Source organism: Pan troglodytes, chromosome 19 (assembly GCF_028858775.2).
Source record: "Pan troglodytes isolate AG18354 chromosome 19, NHGRI_mPanTro3-v2.0_pri, whole genome shotgun sequence".
NCBI lineage: Eukaryota > Metazoa > Chordata > Mammalia > Primates > Hominidae > Pan > Pan troglodytes.
This window is the reverse complement of record NC_072417.2, coordinates 21,590,421-21,603,252: the sequence shown is the minus strand read 5'-3', so window position 1 is coordinate 21,603,252 and position 12,832 is coordinate 21,590,421. Positions and strand designations below refer to the sequence as shown.

General features: G+C 45.4%; 1 long non-coding RNA gene across 1 annotated transcript; it reads right to left on the bottom strand.

Moving 5' to 3' along the window:
* Window positions 1-2,302: 2,302 nt before the first annotated feature.
* Window positions 2,303-11,581, bottom strand: LOC129137741 (uncharacterized). The gene is made up of 3 exons (XR_008540512.2): window positions 11,493-11,581; window positions 10,744-10,807; window positions 2,303-2,382 (listed from the first exon to the last, which is right to left on the bottom strand). It is a non-coding gene; the product is annotated as an uncharacterized LOC129137741 (long non-coding RNA).
* Between the last annotated feature and the right edge of the window lie 1,251 nt (window positions 11,582-12,832).

Here is a 12,832-nt window from a genome sequence, read left to right as displayed (position 1 = left end):
TGCATAGATAATAATAACAGTTTGCGTTTTTGAGTCAAAGATGATACCCCAGAATCATTATCGAAAATAATGGTTGATCCATTCACCTGTGCCTATGACTGTGAGCCACATTGTGAGCAATCTGTGAGCAACATGGGTGGGAATGCAGTTTGGGGCCATGGAACTCACTTAACAGGAAGTTCCAATAGCAGTGGATTTACCATGTTGCGGCTGTAGGATCTTGGACAAATATTTAATGACCTCTGTCTCTCAGTTCTCTCAATAATAAAACATCCCTCCGAGAGTTGCTGTAAAGGTTAACATAGGGGGAGTCTTGCAAATAGTAGGTGCTAAGATCCTGTCTTAAAAAAAAAAATATATATATATATATATATATGAAGAGATGAGATCTTCAATTGTACAGACTGTCCCTGTACCCATTCATTTGCATTTCTTTTCCTTTACAATAATACATATCTATGATTTCCTTTCATTCCCACTGTCATCAATTTAGTTAGATTACTGGGCAGAGATCACCAGTGGGGCTAGAGTAAAATGAAAATAAATGTACATTGACTCTAGGTATTCCTAAGTAATAGCACAGTTTACTGTGTTCTCCCTCATAAATCCTGGTAGCTGAATGTTGCCTGCTTTTAGCAGTTATGTTTCTGCTCATCTCACCCTCAATGTTCATTAAGAAAATAGTTATTGAATGGCCAGGCTCACTGGCTTACGCCTGTAATAGATTACAGGCGTGAGCCACCGTACCCAGCCTTGGTTATCATATTCCTAATTTATAATAGTTTTTCTTGTTTTCTTATTGTTCATTTTTTATAGCATCCTGTTCTTATATTATGGATATGTATCTTCAGGTCTCGCTGAAGAAATAAAGAGGTGTATGTGTATATGTGTGTGTGTATTATCTTTATTTTTATTTTTTGAGATGGAATCTTACTCTGTCGCCCAGGCTGTAGTGCAGTGGCGCTTTTGGGAGGCTGAGGTGGAAGGATCACTTAAGGCCAATATTTGGAGACCAGCCAGGGCAACATAACAAGACCCCCATCTCTACAAAAAAATTAAAAATTAGCTGGCCATGGTGGTGAGTGCCTGTAGTCTCAGCTACTTGGGAGGCTGAGGCAGGAGGATTGCTTGAGCCCAGGAGGTTGAGGGGAGGTGAGCCATGATTGAGCCACTGCACTCCAGCCTAGGTGACAGAGTGAGACCCCATCTCTAAAAAAAAAAAACAGAGAGAGAGAAATAAAATGGTTATTGAGCACCTACTGTATGTCAGGTCCAAGACCCTAAAGATGTAAAGATGAATAAGGTGGTGACCCTGCCTTCCAGTTTCCACAGAGGTGGGGAATATGGATAAAAGCAGACAAAGCCATTGCCATGGGATAAGGGCAGAGAATAGCATGTGCAAATTATAGAAGGTGAGGGATAATATACCACTTTCCAGAAACTGATGGTTCAATGAGGCTAAAGCATGGAGTTCAAGAAAGGAAACCAGATGAGATTAACTGCAATGTGGTTCTCAAACTTAAATGTGCATAAAAACTGGCCTTGTTGGCTGGGTACAGTGACTCACACCGGTAATCCAAGCACTTTGGGAGGTCGAGGCAGGCGGATCGCTTGAGGTCAGGAGTTCGAAACTAGCCTGGCCAATGTGGTGAAACCCCATTTCTTTTTTTTTTTCTTTTTTTTTTCTTTTTTTTTTTTTTTTTGAGACAGAGTCTCGCTGTCGCCCAGGCTGGAGTGCAGTGGCGTGATCTCGGCTCACTGCAAGCTCCGCCTCCTGGGTTCACGCCATTCTCCTGCCTCAGCCTCCCGAGTAGCTGGGACTACAGGCACCCGCTACCATGCCCGGCTAATTTTTTTGTATTTTTAGTAGAGACGGGGTTTCACCATGTTAGCCAGGATGGTCTCGATCTCCTGACCTCGTGATCCGTCCGCCTTGGCCTCCCAAAGTGCTGGGATTACAGGCGTGAGCCACCGCGCCCGGCCTGAAACCCCATTTCTACTAAAAATGCAAAAATTAGCTGGGTGGGGTGGTGCACACCTATAGTCCCAGCTGCTCAGGAGGTTGAGGCGGGAGAATCACTTCAACCTGGGAGGTGGAGATGGAGTAAGCCAAGATCAAGCCACTGCACTCCAGCCTGGGTGACACAGCGAGACTCTGTCTCCAAAAAACAAACAAACGAACAAAAAACTGGCCTTGTTTACATAGTCTCGCAAGCTCCAAGCCTAGAGATCTTGATGGAGCGGGTCAGAGTGCTGCTGCTCGGAGGGCTACACTCTGAGAACCACCGATGGAGAAGAAGGGCGGGGTCAACTTGCAGAGCTGTGCTGGGAGGTGTGTGCTGCAGCCTTGAGGGGGTGAAGAACCTTTGAGAGGTTTTAAGCCTGCAAGAGATGTGGTCACATTTACATTTTAGAAAAATCACCCTGTGTGCAATATGAAAAATGAAACAGAGAGGGCAAGACTGGAGTCAGGGAGAGCAGTTAGGAGGCTGCTGCAGAAACCCAGGCAAGAAATCATAAAGACCTGAAATAAAACAATGCCAGTGGGGAACGGGGAGGAGAGGCCAAATCCAAGGGGTATTTAGGAGCCAGAATTGAGAGGGTGTGATGAGTGTTGATGGGATACGGGACAGGATCCTGAGATGGCTTGCAGGTCTTCAGCTTTGAGTGACCCATGGAAGCGAAGGAAGATGGGAAGGAGGGTGCCTATCACACAGAGAGAATGAAGGTTTGAGAGGCAAGTGTAGCTTTTGACATTTTGCTTTTGAAATGTCTATGGGACATCAGAAATAATCTCAAAAGACCACAAGTCAGGCAGGGCGCGGTGGCTCACGCTTGTAATTCCAGCACTTTGGGAGGCCGAGGTGGGCAGATCACGAAGTCAGGAGCTCGAGACCAGCCTGGCCAACATGGTGAAACCCCGTCTCTACTAAAAGTTCAAAAATTAGCTGGGCATGGTGGCGGGCACCTGTAATCCCAGCTACTTGGGAGGCTGAGGCAGGAGAATCACTTGAACCTGGGAGGCAGATGTTGCAATGAGCTGAGATCGAGCCATTGCACTCCAGCCTGGGCAACAAGAGTAAAACTCTGCCTAAAAAAAAAAAGAAAACATGAGTCACTGGTTAACAGCCTGAGCAGCAGAAATCTCACAGATCTGAGTCTGAATCCTATCTAGCCTGGCTCTGAAACTCACAATCTGGAGCTGGGGCTTGGTGCAGTGGCTCAGGCCTGTAATCCCAGCACTGTGGGAGGCTGAGGCAGGTGGATTGCTTGAGGCCAGGAGTTTGAGAGCAGCCTGGCCAACATGGTGAAACCCCATCTCTACTAAAAATACAGTTAGCCAGGCATGATGGTGTGCACCTGTAATCCCAGCTACTTGGGGGGCTGAGGCATGACAATCGCTGGAGCCCAGGAGGCAGACGTTGCAGTGAGCTGAGATTGTGCCACTGCACTCCAGCCTGGGCAACACAGCAACACTGTCTAAAAAAAAAAAAAAAAAAAAAAAAATGCTGGGCGCGGTGGCTTACGTCTGTAATCCCACTTTTAGAGGCTGAGGTGGGAGGATCACCTGAAGCCAGGAGCTCAAGACCAGCCTGGCCAATATGGTAAAACCCGCCATCCCCTCCCTGCCATGCCCCATCTCCCCCAACACTCCCCCACCCTGTCTCTACTAAAAATACAAAAATTAGCCGGGTGTGGTGGCACACACCTATAATCTCAGCTACCACATGGTAAAACCCGCCATCCCCTCCCTGCCATGCCCCATCTCCCCCAACACTCCCCCACCCTGTCTCTACTAAAAATACAAAAATTAGCCGGGTGTGGTGGCACACACCTATAATCTCAGCTACATGGGAGGCTGAGGCATAAGAATTGCTTGAGCCCGGAAGGTGGAGGTTGCAGTGAGCCAAGATCGCACCACTGCACTCCAGCCTGGGTGACAGAGCAAGACTCTCTCTTAAAAAAAAAAAAAAAAAAAAAAAAAAAAAAAAAAATTTTTTTTTTTTAATATAGAGATGGGCTTTCTGTGTTTCCCAGGCTATACTCAAGCTCCTGGGCTCAAGCTATTCTCCTGCCTCTGCCTTCAACCAGCCTCAATCCTCCAATTTTCTTATTTTTTATATTTTTCAACACCTTTTAAATTCTACATTCTGGCCAGCTGCAGTGGCTCATGCCTATAATCCAGCACTTTGAGAGGTTGAGATATGAGACTTGCTTGAGGCCAGGAGTTTGAGGCTTGCAGTAAGCTAGAATGGCGCCACGGCACAGCAGCTTGGGAGACAGAGCAAGACCTTGTCTCAAAAGAAAAAGAATTTAAATACTACATTCTTCTAGGAGATTTCTTCAACCTTCAAATTTTGTATTGAATTTTTAATTTTGGCTTTTATTTATTTTTTTTTTTTTTTGAGACAGGTTCTCACTCTGTCACCCAGGTTGGAATGCGGTGGCTTGATCTCAGCTCACTGCAACCTCCGCCTCCTGGGTTCAAGTGATTCTCCTGCCTCAGCCTCCTGAGTAGCTGGGATTGCAGGCGTGGGCCACCATGCCCAGCTTATTTTTGTATTTTCAGTAGAGACGGGGTTTCACCATATTGGCCAGGTTGGTCTCAAACTCCTGGCCTCAAGTGATCCACACGCCTCAGCCTCCCAAGGTGCTGAGATTACAGGTGTGAGCCACTGCACCCAGCCTTGGCTATCATATTTCTAATTTATGATAGTTTTTCTTGCTTTCTTATTGTTCATTTTTTATAGCATCCTGTTCTTATGTTATGGATATATATCTTCAGGTCTCGCTGAAGAAATAAAGAGGTGTATGTGTATATGTGTGTGTGTATTATTTTTATTTTTATTTTTTGAGACGGAGTCTCACTCTGTTGCCCAGGCTGGAGTGCAGTGGCACAATCCCAGCTGGCTGCAACCTCTGCTTCCCAGGTTCAACTGATCCTGCCACCTCAATCTCCCAAGTAGCTGGGATTACAGGCACCTGTCACCATGCCCGGCTAATTTTTCTTCCTTTCTTTTTTTTTTTTTTTTTTTTTTTTGAGATAGAGTCTCTGTTGCCCAGGACGGAGTGCAGTGGTGTGATCTCGGCTCACTGCAAGCTCCACTTCCTGGGTTCAAGAGATTCTCCTGCCTCAGCCTCCCAAGTAGCTGGGATTACAAGCGTGTGCCACCACACCCAGCTAATTTTTGTATTTTTAGTAGAGATGGGGTTTCACCATGTTGTCCAGGCTGATCTCAAACTCCTGACCTCAAATGATCCACCTTCTTCAGCCCGCCAAAGTGCTGGGATTACATGCATGAGCCACCACACCAGCAAAATTTTTGTATTTTTAGTAGAGATAGGGTTTCGCCATATGTGTGTGTGTTTTAAGTTTTTCTGTTTTCATTTCTCTTGGCATATATACCTAGGAATGGAATTACTGGGTCATATGGGAGCTCTGTGTTAAACACTTGTGTCATATCTAAGAAAACTTGCTAATCCAAAGGTCATAAAGATGTATGTCTATGTTTTCCTCTAAGGCCAACATGGTGAAACACTGTCTCTATTAAAAAAATATAAAAAACTGGGCTGGGCATGGTTGCTCATGCCTGTAATCCCAGCACTTTGGGAGGCCAAGGTGGGTGGATCACCTGTGGTCGGGAGTTCGAGGCCAGCCTGATCAACATGCAGAAACCCCGTCTCTACTAAAAATACAAAAAAATTAGCAGGGCATGGTGGCGCATGCCTGTAATCTCAGCTAATTGGGAGCTGAGGCAGGAGAATCGCTTGAACGCAGGAGGCAGAGGTTGCGGTGAGCCAAGATCGTGCCATTGCACTCCAGCCTGGGCAACAAGAGCAAAACTCGGTCTCAAAAAAAAAAAAAAAATTAGTTGGGCGTGTTGGCACGCACCTGTAGTCCCAGCTACTCCAGAGGCTGAGGCAGGAGAATGGCTTGAACCCAGGAGGTGGAGGTTGCAGTGAGCTGAGATCATGCCACTGCACTCCAGCCTGGCAACAGGGCAACAGAGCAAGACTCCATCTAAAAACAAAAAGAAGAGTTTTCTACTTTTCAGTCTAACAAATGTTTTATAAACAAAGGCTTTGTTATATTTTGAGTTAATTTTTATAGATAATATGAGGTGAGGGTTCAACTTCATTCTATTGTGTGTGGGTATCCAGTTGTCCCAGGACCATTGTTTGAAAAGACTTTTTTTTCTACACTTTCTCTCATTGAATTGTCTTGGCATATTTGTTAAAAATCAGTTGACCTTGGCTGGGCACCATGGTTCACACCTGTAATCCCAGTATTTTGGGAGGCCAAGGCAAGAAGACCATTTGAGCCCAGAAGTTCAAAACCCGCCTGGGCAATATAGGCACACTCCATTTCTAAAAATAATTATTAAAAAGATTAGCTGGGCAGGCCAGACATGGTGGCTCACGCCTGTAATCCCAGCACTTTGGGAGGCCAATGCAGGTGGATCACCTGAGGTCAGAAGTTCGAGACCAGCCTGACCAACATGGAGAAACCCCATTTCTGCTAAAAATACAAAATTAGTCTGGCGTGGTGACTCATGCCTGTAATCCCAGCTACTAGGGAGGCTGAGGCAGAAGAATCGCTTGAACCCAGAAGGCGGAGGTTGTGGTGAGCCGAGATTGCGCCATTGCACTCCAGCCTGGGCAACAAGAATGAAACTCTGTCTCAAAAAAAAAAAAAAAAAAAAAAAAAAGATTAGCTGGGCGTGGTGGCACATGCCTGTGGTCCCAGTGACTTAGGAGGCTGAGGCAGGGGGATCGGGAGACGGAGGCTGCAGTGAGCCTTGATCACTGCACTCCAGCCTGGGTGACAGAGTGAGACCCTGTCTCAAAAAAGAAAAAAAATCAGTTGACCGTAATGTGAGCACTCATTTCTGGACTTTCAATTCTATTCCATTGATCTATATGTCAGTCCTTATGCCAGTGCCCAGGGGCTCAACTACTGGTACTTTGAATTAGATTTTGAATCAAGAAGCGTGAGTCTTCCAATTTTGTTCTTATTTTTCAAGATTGTTTTGTCTATTTGAAGTTCCTTACAATTTAATGTGAATTTTAGAATCAGCTTGTCCATTTTTGCAAAAAAGGTAGTTGGGATTTTGATAGAGATTGTGTTGAGTCTGTAGATCAATTTGGGAAGCATTGCTATGTGAAGAGTAGTAAGTGTTTCAATCCATGAACACACAATGTCTTTTCATGTATTTAAGTTTAATTTCTTTCAATAATGTTTTGTAGTTTGCACTTCGTTGGTTAAATTCATTCCTAAGTTTTTTTTGGGTGCCATCACAAATGGAATTGTTTTATTAATTTCATTTTTGGATTGTTCATTTCTAGTGTATAGAAATTCAACTGAGCCAGGTGTAGTGGTGCACCACCTGTAGTACCAGCTACTTGGGAGGCTGAGTCAGGAGGATTGCTTGTGGCCATGTTTGAGGCTATAGTGCATTATAATTGTGCCTGTAAATGATCACTGCATTCTAGCCTCGGCAACATAGTGCGGTCTTGTCTCTTAAAAAATAAATAAATAAACAACTGATTTTTGTACGTTGATCTTGTATCCTCCAACTTTGCAAAATTAATTTATTACTATTAAGACTTTGTGGCTGGGCACGGTGGCTCATGCCTGTAATCCCAGCACTTTGGGAGGCCGAGGCGGGCAGATCACGAGGTCAGGAGATCGAGACCATCCTGGCTAACACGGTGAAACCCCGTCTCTACTAAAAATACAAAAAATTAGCCAGGCGCAGTGGCAGGCACCTGTAGTCCCAGCTACTCGGGAGGCTGAGGCAGGAGAATGGTGTGAACCCGGGTGGCGGAGCTTGCAGTGAGCCAAGATAGCGCCACTGCAGTCCGGCCTGGGCAAAAGAGTGAGACTCCGTCTCAAAAAAAAAAAAAAAAAAAAAAAGATTTTGCTTTATTTTGTGTTTGGTGTGGATACTTTAGGAACCAAAAGATAAATAAATAAGAAAAAGGTCTAGCACTTTGGTCAAATTTATTCCTAAGTGTGTGTTTGTAAACGATATTGTAAATGAATTTTCTTAGTTTCATTTTCAGCTTGCTAATTGTTACTGTATAGAAATACAATTTATTTATTTATTTACTTTTTTTTTTTTTTGAGACAGTCTCGCTCTGTTACCCAGGCTGGAGTGCAGTGGTGTGATCTCGGCTCACTGCAACCTCTGCCTCCTGGGTTCAAGCAATTCTCTTGCCTCAGTCTCCCGAACAGCTGTGATTACAGGTGCGTGCCGCAACCCCCAGCTAATTTTTGTATTTTTAGTAGAGATGGGTTTTCACCATGTTGGTCAGGTTAGTCTCGAACTCCTGACCTCATGATCTGCCCACCTAGGCCTCCCAAAGTGCTGGGATTATAGGCATGAGCCACTGCACCAGGCCAATTTTTTTTATATCACTCTTACACCTGCAACTTTGCTGAATTTGTTTACTTGTTCTGACGGTTTTGTGGATTCCTTAGAATTTCCTACATACAAGATCATGTCATATGCAAATACATATGGTTTTATTTCTTCCTTTCTAATTTGTGTGGCTTTTATTTCTTTTTCTTGCTAATTTCCTGGCTAGAAATTTAAGTATAATGTTGAATAGAGGTGGCAAGAGTGAATATCCTTGTCTTCTTCCTGATCTTAGGAGAAAAACTTATAGTCTTTCATCATTAAGTATTACCTGTGGGGCTGGATGCAATGGCTCAAGCCTGTAATCACAGCACTTTGGGAGGCCAAGGCGGGTGGATCATTTGAGATCAGGTGTTCAAGACCAGCCTGGCCAATATGGTGAAACCCCCATCTCTACTAAAAACATCTCTACTAAAAATATAAAAACTTGGCGGGGTGCAGTGGCTCACACCTGTAATCTCACCACTTTGGGAGGCCGAGGCAGGCAGATCACGAGGTCAAGAGATCAAGACCATCCCGGCTAACACAGTGAAACCCATCTCTACTAAAAATACAAAAAAAAAAAAAAAGAAAATTAGCCAGGTGTCGTGGCACACGCCTGTAGTCCCAGCTACTTGGGAGGCTGAGGCAGGAGAATCGCTTGAACCCGGGAGACAGAGGTTGCAGTGAGCCGAGATCACACCACTGCACTCCAGCCTGGGCGACAGAGCAAGACTCCATCTCAAAAAAAAAAAAAAAAAACGAAAATTAGCCAGGCATGGTGGTGTGCACCTGTAGTCCTAGCTACTCAGGAGGCTGAGGAAGGAGAATTGCTTGAACCTGGGAGGCAGAGGTTGCAGTGAGTCGAGATCATGCCACTGCACTCCAGCCAGGGTGACAGAGTAAGACTCTGTCTCAAAAAAAAAAAAAAGGGATTTATGGGAAGTAATTAAGGTCAAATGAGGTCATAAAGCTGGGCACTGATCTAATAGAATTAGTGTCTTTATGAGACGAGAACCCAGAGAGCTCCCTAGCTTTCTCTCTGCCACATGAGGCCACTTCAAGAAGGCAAGCCAGGTAATAAAGCCCACGCTGAGGTAGGAGGTGGAACTGGACTCCAGAGATGGGGCTTGGACACCAGACCAAATTGATGACTAGCTGAAACAGGGACAGGGTGAAAGCAGCTTTCCATAAGACACGCTCACCAGTGCGCCATGTCAGCTTACCATTTCCATGGCAGAACTCAGAGTTACCACCCCACCGCCTTTTTTTTGAGACGGAGTCTCACTCTGTCGCCCAGGCTGGAGTGCAGTGGCACAGTCTTGGCTCACTGCAAGCTCCACCCCCCGGGTTCAAGCGATTCTCCTGCCTCAGCCTCCCGAGTAGCTGGGATTACAGGTGCCTGCCACCGCACCAAACTGATTTTCATATTTTTAGTAGAGACAGTGTTTCACCATCTTGGCCAGGCTGGTCTTGAACTTTTGACCTCATGATCCACCTGCCTTGGCCTCCCAAAGTGCTGGAATTACAGGCATGAGCCACTGTGCTCAGCCTACCACCCCTTTCAATGGCAACAACTTGACAACCCAGAAGTTATCAGCCTTTTTCTAGAAACGTCTGTATAGTCTGCCCCTTAATTTGCATGTAATTAAAGGTCAATGTAAATATGACTGCAGAACTGCCCTGAGCTGCTACTCTGGTCACACTACCTACAGGGTAGCCCTGCTCTGCAAGGAGCAGTCCCTCTGCTATTGCTATAGGCCACTGCTTCAATAAAAGTTGGCATCTAGGCCAGGTGCAGTGGGTAATGCCTGTAATCCCAGCACTCTAGGAGGCTGAGGCGGGTGGATCATTTGAGGCCAGGAGTTTGAGACCAGCCTGGTCAACATGGTGAAACCCCATCTCTACTAAAAATACAAAAAAATTAGTTGGTTGTTTTGGCGCACACCTGCACTCCCAGCTACTCAGGAGGTTGAGGCGGGAGAATCACTTGAACCCAGGAGGCAGAGTCTGCAGTTAGCCACTGCACTCCAGCCTGGGTGACAGAGTGAGACCCTGTCCCGAAAAAAAAAAAAAAAGTTGGCCTCTAACACCTTCGGTTTGCCCTTGAATTAGTTCCTGGGTGAAGCCAAGAACCCTCTCAGTCTAACCCCCAGTTTTGTGGCTTACCTGCCCTGCATCAACACCAGAAACTTAACCCTTTGGGAATCTCGATCTTGGACTTTCTAGCCTCTAGAACCATGAGAAAATGATCTGTATTATTAGGCTACCCAGTCTATGATATTCTGTTGTAGCCTGGGGTGACTAAGACATTGAGCCTGTATGACTTGAATTTTGTTACCTGCTTGGCCCCTTGATGGCATTTCAGTTTGTGACTCTTGGTTTACGTGATCACGAAGCCAAAACTGTTTAGGAAGGAAGCAAAATCAAGACAGATTAAAAATAAAAATAAAAAATAAAAGGCTGGGCACCGTGGCTCACGCCCTCCCAGCACGTTGGGAGGCAAAGGTGGGCAGATCACTTGAGGTCAGCAGTTCAAGACCAGCCTGGCCAACATGATGAAACCACATCTCTATTAAAACTACAAAAATTAGCCAGGCGTGGTGGTGGGCACCTGTAATCCCAGGTATTTGAGAGGGAGGCAGGAGAATCACTTGAACCTGGGAGGTGGAGGTTGCAGTGAGCCGAGATCACACCACTGCACTCCAGCCTGGGTGACAGAGCAAGACTCTCTCTCAAAAAATAAAATAAAATAAAATAAAATAAAATAAATAAAATAAAATAAAGAGCCAAGCATGCTGGCTCACACCTGTAATCCCACACTTCGGGAGAAAGAGGTGGCAGGATTGCTTGAGCCCAGGAGTTTGATACCAGCCTAGGTAACATGGCAAAATCCCACCTCAATTTTTAAAAAAATTTAAAAAAGAATAATAGGGCTGGGCACGATGGCTCATGCCTGTAATCCCAGCACTTTGGGAGGCCAAGATGGATGGATCACCTGAGGTTGGGAGTTTGCGGCCAGCCTGACCAACATGGAGAAACCCCACCTCCACTAAAAATACAATATTAGCAGGTCGTGGTGGCACATACCTGTAATCTCAGCTACTCGGGAGGCTGAGGCAGGAGAATCGCTTGAACCTGGGAGGTGGAGGTTGTGGTGAGCCAAGATCGTACCATTGCACTCCAGCCTGGGCAACAAGAGTGAAATTCCATCTAAAAAAAAAAAAAAAAGAAAGAAATAAGGTATTTTACATAAGGATTAAAAAGAAATTAAAACCATTATTTGAAGATAATGGCTTAAACAGAAACTCTGCAAATCCTTAGAATAAGAAAGTTCAGGCCAGGTGTAGTGGCTTGTGCCTGTAATCCCAGTGCATTGGGAGGCTAAGGTCGGAGGATTGCTTGAGCCCAGGAGTTTGAGACAAGCCGGGTCAACATAATGAGATAGTATCTCTACCAAAAATTGAAAAATGAGCCAGGTGTGGCAGTGCATGCCTGTAGTCCTGGCTACTCAGGAGGCTGAGGTGGGAAGGTCACTTGAGCCTGAAGAGTTCAAGGCTACAGTGTTATGATCATGCCACTGCACTGCACTCCAGCCTGGGAGACAGAGCAAGACCCTGAGACCCTGTCTCAAAAAACAAAATAAAAAACCCTCACTAAATTGAACACAACATCAACATTCAATAGCCATTCCCCTTCTCCTTTGCTAATAAAATTCCACTTTTTTGTGTTCCATCCCAGGACCACGATTTATCTAAACTGGTCATTCTGGGTCAATAAGTTTGGCTAAAAATAAATAATATCGAAATTGGTCACAGGAAATCTATTCTTTTTTTTTTTTTTTTTTTTTTCAGACGACGTCTCACTCTGTCGCCCAGGCTGGAGTGCAGCAGCATGATCTTGGCTCACTGCAACCTCTGCCTCCCGGGTTCAAGCAATTCTCTGCCTCAGCCTCCCAAGTAGCTGGGATTACAGGCGCCTGCCACCACGCCTGGCTAGTTTTTGTATTTTTAGTAGAGATGGGGTTTCACCATCTTGGCCAGGCTGGTCTTGAACTCCTGACCTTGCGTTCTACCCGCCTTGGCCTCCCAAAGTGCTGGGTCTGTCACCCAGGCTGGAGTGCAATGGTGCAATCATGGCTCCCTGCAGCCTCAACCTCCCTGGGCTCAGATGATTCTCCCACCTTAGCCTCTCAAGTAGCTGGGATTAAAGGCATATGCCACCATGCCCAGCTAATTTTTCTATTTTTTTTGTAGAGACAGGGCATCCCTACCTTGCCCAGGCTGGTCTTGAACTCCTGGTTTCAAAGGTTCCTCCTGCTTCAGCCTCCCAAAGCACTGGGTCTATTATTCCCTTTCATATTCAAACTTAATTCTGCATTTTCAAGGCCTTGAATTTTCAAGGACAGCTTTTTCTGTCCCTGAACTTAA